At 32.5% G+C, this 7,926-nt stretch overlaps 1 protein-coding gene across 1 annotated transcript in view; it reads left to right on the forward strand.

The window, feature by feature from the left end:
* Nucleotides 1-236: 236 nt before the first annotated feature.
* The window catches only part of LOC117115491 (adhesion G protein-coupled receptor L2-like), a 23,133-nt gene continuing 15,443 nt past the window's right edge, over nucleotides 237-7,926 (forward strand). The window contains exon 1 of the mRNA XM_033259335.1: nucleotides 237-293. The gene's annotated coding sequence lies outside the window, so the exon portion shown is untranslated. The remainder of the gene's footprint in view (nucleotides 294-7,926) is intronic.

Raw genomic sequence — 7,926 nt, forward strand, 5'->3', positions numbered from 1 at the left:
ACTATAAAAAAAATTTAAAAAAAATAAATGAAAACCCAATCGTTCTACTCTTAAAATGTTTAAGTAATTTTAGAAATGTTAAGCAAACTTTATTGTAAGATCATACCAATAATCTTAGTAATTACGATTCTAAAGTGTCTAAATTTATAGAGGGCGCTATATGATATTATGGCCATAATTGTAACCTAAGATAGGTTATTACGGTACATTAATAAAGAATGCCAGTGACTGTTGTTAGAGTGGCAGACGGTTAATTGCATCCAACATTGTACTTCGTTCAGTGCGGGAATAAGGTAGGGGTTTGTTTATACACAGATTCTATAGAATTGTGGTTTACGTTTCAGTATTATTTAATGTTGATGTGCTTTGTAATGCTTACCAGAAAGATTTGCTTTCTTTATGCTGAATATATACACATACACATCTTGTAATAGCAAAGTGTTATAAATTAAAAGCAAACTGAATTTAAACATTTTTTTTCAACTTTCGCGAATAATATAAAATTATTGTAATTCATAATTATGTATATTTTAGTAATTTGAGAGAATATAAAGTTTGGGATGTGTTCATAGTACTAACTTTACGCGGTTTTATACAACTTAACTCAAACTAGGCCTATGCCTTTTCTGATAGTGCATTTTACGTTGTTTCTACCTTTCTCCTATTATTCTAAGCTTCTAAGCTGGTAGGACTACTTTATGTCCCGTATTCGCCCGATTCAGGGTGGAATTATTATATTATAAGGACTTTCTTTTGTGATACCACTATGGGACATATCCCTTAGACACCGTTTGGCCATGAATGAATTGAGAGATGTTAACACTATAAATGAGACATTTTTTTGGCCCCGAAGGTGTCCGTTTAGTACTGTATTATTTTTAGCTACTCATCGTTTTTGAAAGGAGCTATGCTTTTCATTTTCAAAATCTTTAAATGGAATTGGCAGGACAATGTCAAAGCAGGTTACTATTTCAATAAAGAGTATAATAAATAAGCAGTTCATTTATTTATATCATTATCCAATGTATAATGTTATTACCTTATTTGAGACACTCACTCAAGGAAATGATGCGACTTGTGCCCGATATTTTGTTTGCAGTATCAATAACCTAATTTTAATTTAACCATAGTGTGTAAATGACATTAAGTAGTATCGTATCGCATTAGTTCTAATAAATGATCGAAACCATCCTTGTGTAGAATTTAAAACATGGAAACCTTTGCTGTCAGTCAGTGGCGGATTCAAGGGGGAAAGCGGCCTGACGCAAGGGGCCCACGCCAAGATTTGCCCGACAGGGGTGGGGGGGAGGAGGTCCCCGACGAGTGGGCCGATGCCCCGACGAGGGGTCAGATTTCCCCGACGAAATAAAAGTGGGCGTGGTCGAACTTCGATTAAAATGTATAGAAAGTGGTCCTGGGGGCGAAGGCCCCGAAAAATTTGACAATTTAGGGGTTTCAATTAAGGCTTATTTAATCGGTTTTATAGTCTACTAATAATAATATGTACAAAATACATATAATTTTTACCGTATTCTCCCCGACGAATTGTGCTTTTTCTCTCCGACGCCGGGGGGGGGGCAGGTCTCCCCTGCCTGACGCCTTAGGCCTAGCTAGGTATGAATGCCATCCGTTTCGGCCGCGATTGGGCAATCCAGAAAATCAGGAAATAAAGTGTTTTGTTTGTCTTAATATAAAATATACACTATAAACACTTTACAATAGTAAATAGGTTAGTTATATTCTGTAAGAATTTTAGGTTTGTTAAACTTAAAATTACGCTCATTTCTTGTAAGTTATACCTGGTGTAAGCTTCGCTGGGCGAAATGGCATACATAAAACATGTTGTTTGCCATTCCCACAGTCTTTTATTACTGTTAAGTGAAACGCATTATTATGATATCAGTATTAGAAATTTATTAGCAAAGGGTTGTAAAGTACCACAGTCGTGTCTTCACGACGCCAAGTGGCGCTCTCTGTTTTCAACAGTCGTTGGTTACCGTTCATTAAGCCTGAATGACTTTTTGGAGGCATTTTGAAATCTAATATTTTACTATCAAAATGTACTAAAAACATAAAAGCTCGCATTATGTTAGTTATCGAATTTGTAATTATCAATTAAAATTTACAAAGGAAAAGTAAGATACAACATCTTAATAATTACATTAGAAATTTGGATCAATGGTTGTCAGTGGTGAAAATGGCGCCCGCGGTTGAACTCTTTTTGCAACTATAGCAACGGAGTAGTATCACGCGGTAGACGTAACACTGTACTCTATGCTTTCGCTCGTTTGCTCACTCGCTCTCTGCCGCGTTGTTTTGTTTTGTTATGTTAGGCCAAAGTTTGTCGCTAGGCCTAATCTATAAACCCCTTGCAATGTTTACATTGGACTTGGCTGAAACGCTGGCGGCGCCGCCCTAACTGGAGGCAGAAAGGCTATCTTAATACACAGTCTGGGTTATATTTATTGATGTTGTGCCAAAAATATGAAAGCTACATGGATGAAAATCACATATAACATATTTACATATATTAGGAATTGACAACAAGAATAAAAATTAAAGAAACTTTATTTTTTCTATTTTTATTCAATTTTGAAACTCATCTCATCGGAGCGCGCTAGGCCAAGAAAGTGCAAGAGTGTGGTGACATCGCCTCCGCCGGTGTAAAGGGCCTCGAATAGGCCTGTGAATTTTCTGTTTTACCACACGGTGAGGCTAGGCTAAATTTTACGAACGTTTTGAGGTATTCGTTAATAAATGGAAAGTAATTATTACAACAACATGGATGAAACTCACATGACATAGTTACATATATTAGGAATCGACAACAAAAATAAAAAGTCTAAAAAATTATATTTTTACTATTATTCTTCAATTTTGTTTAATTATTCGGATGCAAGTGCAAGAGCGCCAGACCAAGAAAGCGAAAGCTTCATTACACGACAATACCGCAGTTTGGCCGCGTTGCGCGAAGGACGCTGACAGCAACGTAGTTCGGCCTATGAGTTAGAAGCAAAGAAAAATGTATTTTTAGAATATATCCATTCGACTGCCTCAATATTACTTTTAAGCAACTATAATATATTAAAGTAATCATTGCAAAAACGTATATAATATAAATATATGTTTTTGTAATGATTACTTTCTGAGTAATTATTCCATAAAGCATACCTCAAAACGTTCGTCAAATTTAGCCTAGCCTCAACGTGGGGTAAACAGAAAATTCACAGACCTATTCGTGGCCCTTCATACCGGCGGAGGCGATAACGCCACACTCTTGCACTTTCTTGGCCTAGCGCGCTCGCACATGGCAAAATCCGATGAGATGAGTTTAAAAATAGAAAAAATAAAGTTTCTTCACGTTTTTTTTTTTGTTTTTTTTTTTTGTCAATTCCTAATAATATGTAAATATGTCATATGTGATTTTCATCCATGTAGCTTTCATATTTTTGGACATAGTTAAATTTTTCAAATTTCAAATTACTTTTGTTATATTACAATAATTTCTTTGTAATTTGGTTTTATATATTCGTATTATGTATTCGTGGCCCTTCATACCGGCAGAGGCGATAACGCCACACTCTTGCACTTTCTTGGCCTAGCGCGTTCGCACATGGCAAAATCCGATGAGATGAGTTTAAAAATAGAAAAAATAAAGTTTCTTCACTTTTTTTTTTTTTTTGTCAATTCCTAATAATATGTAAATATGTCATATGTGATTTTCATCCATGTAGCTTTCATATTTTTGGACATAGTTAAATTTTTCAAATTTCAAATTACTTTTGTTATATTACAATAATTTCTTTGTAATTTGGTTTTATATATTATATTAACAATTAGTGACAATAGTAGTATATACTGTAGATAGAAAGGGGTGGGCGGTTGGTGGGAATACAATTTACGAGCATTATTTTATAAATTAAACAATATAAAACACTGTTGTACTGGGCATGCATTTCTGTGTACTTCCTCCATCATTAAGCCAACCAAAGTATACCAATAGTTTTACAAAATTATTTTATTTTACTTATTATTTTTGCTTGTACAATCATACATTGCATATTTCTCTTTTTATTTGTTGAACTTTTTTTTGGCATTTGATATTATTTTTTGATAATGTTATTGGATTAATATAATTTTGCTTTTCAATTCAATTTCTGTTTCTTTTATTAAAACCACCTCGCAGCATATTGGCGAATTACTGTACATGGTAAATTATATTTAAAAAATCATCAAAATAAGAGCATAAGGAAAAGCTGGACATCTAAAAAACACCATCAAACATTAACAGTAAATATAAAATAGTTATTTCATAGAACATTAAAATTATATAATAAAAAAAATATGTACTGTTGAATTAATGTGTTTTACTGTATAATGACAGCTATTATTATTGTTATTATTAATAATAGGCCTATTGATCTATTTATTGTAAGTTGAAATAAGTAAAGGTGTAGCATTTAGGTTGCGGATATATGTCACACGTCTTAGATTCATAATTTCCGATATCAAACTGTCGAGTAATCAAACTACTGGTAATCAAATTTCTGTAATAAAACATAAATTTCATGTTAAGTTATTTTATAATATTATTAGCACATGAACATTTAGAATTTACATTTCCCTGGTATATTACACACCGTTGCTCTTTGCAATTTACAAATAAAACATAAAAATACTAATATACACATTGAATGACGGTAAGTTATAATTCCGACGTTGGAAAAAAGACTTTTTTTTTTTACAGTACTTATGTAATAATATACAACTAATCCCACGCGCTTGGGCTTACCAGTAACCACAGTTATCTATGTCTTTGCTACAGAGGTCGAATAAGGGTCTCAGTTAAGTATGTCTTTGGATATACTCAGTAGCACCAAGGTGCTCATGCAGTCTACCACTGTGCATTATGAATAAAAGGTTAGAAAACACAACTTTCATAAAGTTTTATTATTGTATCATCAATTTCAACACAATCGATTGCATACCAACCTAAGCAATACAAACCTAATCTTAAAGTAGTAAACAAACAAAATGCACATTCCTAATTCAAGAATAATAGAAAAGGAAGCTCAAATAAAGCAAAGCTTTTAAGCTGAGACCCTTGTAAATGAATTAATACATATAATTACAATTTAGGAGAACACTATATCAATCTAATGAATATAACAATAATAAAACTAAACAATAAATAAATAAATAAATAAATAAAAAAAAATAATAAAAAGTAAATAAATAAATAAATACATAAATAAATAAATAAGTAAAAAGAAACACAAACATCGTATATTGTTTTTACAAGATAAGTACAAGATATTATATAGACCTAAAGATGAACTATTGTGACATTTTTGCAATGAAATCATTAGTTATACTTTTTTAAATAAATGTGAATTTGATGATTGTTTTATACAGACAGGAAAGTCATTCCATAGTTTGGCACCTGTGTAACTAATTGACTTTAATCCAAGAGTAGTTCTTCTAAAATTTATTGTTGAATGGTCATTGCTTCTAGTAAAATGATAGCGGGTATCCCTCACTCTTTGATAAAAATTTTTTTTTTAAATGCAGTATTGTTATCATATTGAAAAATGAAAATAGCGATGGATTTACAGTGGATGTTAAAAATATTTAAAGATCTAGTAGAAATAAATAATGGAATTGATGCATGATAATAGTTGACTTTACAAACAATACTTAAAGCTTTTGTTTGCAAAATTAATAAACATTTTAAAAGGGTTGGGTTTGCCGTACGCCAAAATAAGACTGCATAGTTTATGTGTGGAACAATCAGAGACTTGTTAGATTTAATAAAATGGAAGTGGGCAACACCGTCTTGGCCTTATTTAACACACCAATAACTTGAGTATAGTTAAAAGTAAAACAGTTGAAACATACGTGAGAGGAAAAAGTTAAAAATTCATTTATATAAACACCGAGAAATTTTATAGCACATATTTAATCAAGATCATTGTTGCTAATAGTTAAATTCAATGCATGTATATTTACCGGTTTATTTCTTGATCTTGAATTTTGATTTTTGTGCGTTAAGCGCAAGTTAGTTTGCAACAAACCAGGTGGAAAATGTTAACAGTTTATCTCTCTTATGACTACAAAACACACTTATGTCGTCAGCAAACATTTCTTTATTACTTTTGTAGATAGCTCCCTCACTTTTCAGTTCGTGGGGATCTGATTAGCACGTTTTTTTACCAATTACGTCATTTGTAAGTTTCCATGTATTCTTCATGTTGTTTTTTTGGTGTTTTTTTTTCAAACTCATTTCCATAAAAAACAAAATCTGTTTACGTACTCTAATGAGAGAAGATAATTTGTTTCTGTATTTAGTATATTTATTTTTATTGTTGTGTTTGGGGTGGTCCTATATTTGGACAATTGTGTCATTCCACGTTGTATTATTTAGTCCACTAACAATCTTACAAACACTCTTCTCAAGTAGGCTACTTCTCATGTATTGCAGCATTTTTTTAAGCAGCAAGTGGCACATCTCTTCTTTCGTTTTGAAGTCCTTGCACAGTTTGGTATGGGAACGCACACTGGGTGGTACCAGCCTAAGCATTCAAAGCACTGAACATATTCAGTTCCTTCATTTGGCAGTCTGCAGACACAGTAAACAGCAGCAGCTAAACTTGAACATTTTAAATGATTATCAATTTCAAATTGTGTGGTAAACGTTTCAATGATTTTGGGAAAGTATCCATTGTCCCAGATTCCAGACTTCTCACATATTGCTCCCGCATAAATCCCTGGTCATAGTTGTGTTTGGCTCAGTGGCAAATGCCAACGAAACAAACCACAATCACTACTGCCCACTTGCTTCTCATCAAAATGAACTTTATCACTCGTATGCATCAACATGCGACAAGCATGCTCTATCGCAGTAGGATTAGGTTTGTAGTATAAGCTGTCAAAAACCTTAACAGTGTCAGAGCTTGAAATAATACTAATAATTATAATAATTAATAATTAATTATTTGAAAAAATTCTGTTGTTGCGAGAACAACAAGCGAACCTCGCATAGCTGGATGTTTAAGGCCATCCATAAATGGAAATTGTTTCTTAAGGAGCATCTTGCTAGCATGGATTTCAGAATCGGAGCCAAGTACCCTTCTCCAAATAGCGTTTCTTGGTTTCCTGATACAGGAAAAGTTTAAAGTCAACGCCCTTTGTACAGCTGCATGTTATTTTCACCCCTTGTAGGGGGTTCAGGAATATCCTCATCGATACAATTTCGCAGGTTCGGTGTGGTTTTGCTGTTTTTGCCTTCTTTGGTGGAGAGAGAGCCATCGGTGTTTCTATTCCCCACAGACTTCAAATAGTTCTTTTGAACTGTTTCTCCATTAACTGATTTGATGTGTTCTCCTCTCCTAATATTTCACTTGCAGACGTTTCTACGCTGCATGCAGTATTTAAAGAATGCTCTTCGTTTATTGTGCAAGTATTTTGAAACATCCAGGTTGTATCGTTTATATCCATCACAGTATCTTGTGTTAAGCTCTACATACCTGAAAACAGAAGTAAGATACTGCCTTACGGTTCATTATGGCGAGCCGAGTTGTCATTTAATCGTAAATAGAGATATCTTAGTTTTAAATAGAGATATCTTAGTTTTTAATAGAGATATCTTAGTTTTAACTAAGATATCTCTATTAATAGAGATATCTTAGTTTTAAATAGAGATATCTCTATTAAAAACTATAAGATATCTCTATTTAAAACTAAGATATCTCTATTTAAAACTAAGATATCTCTATTTAAAACTAAGATATCTCTATTAATAGAGATATCTTTATTAATAGAGATATCTTAGTTTTAAATAGAGATATCTTTGTTTTAAATAGAGATATCTTAGTTTTAAATGGAGATATCTTAGTTTTTAATAGAGATATCTTAGTTATAAATAGA

The sequence above is a fragment of the Anneissia japonica genome, unplaced genomic scaffold (assembly GCF_011630105.1).
Source record: "Anneissia japonica isolate Jap-2015-1 unplaced genomic scaffold, ASM1163010v1 scaffold287847_len925385_cov155, whole genome shotgun sequence".
Lineage (NCBI taxonomy): Eukaryota > Metazoa > Echinodermata > Crinoidea > Comatulida > Comatulidae > Anneissia > Anneissia japonica.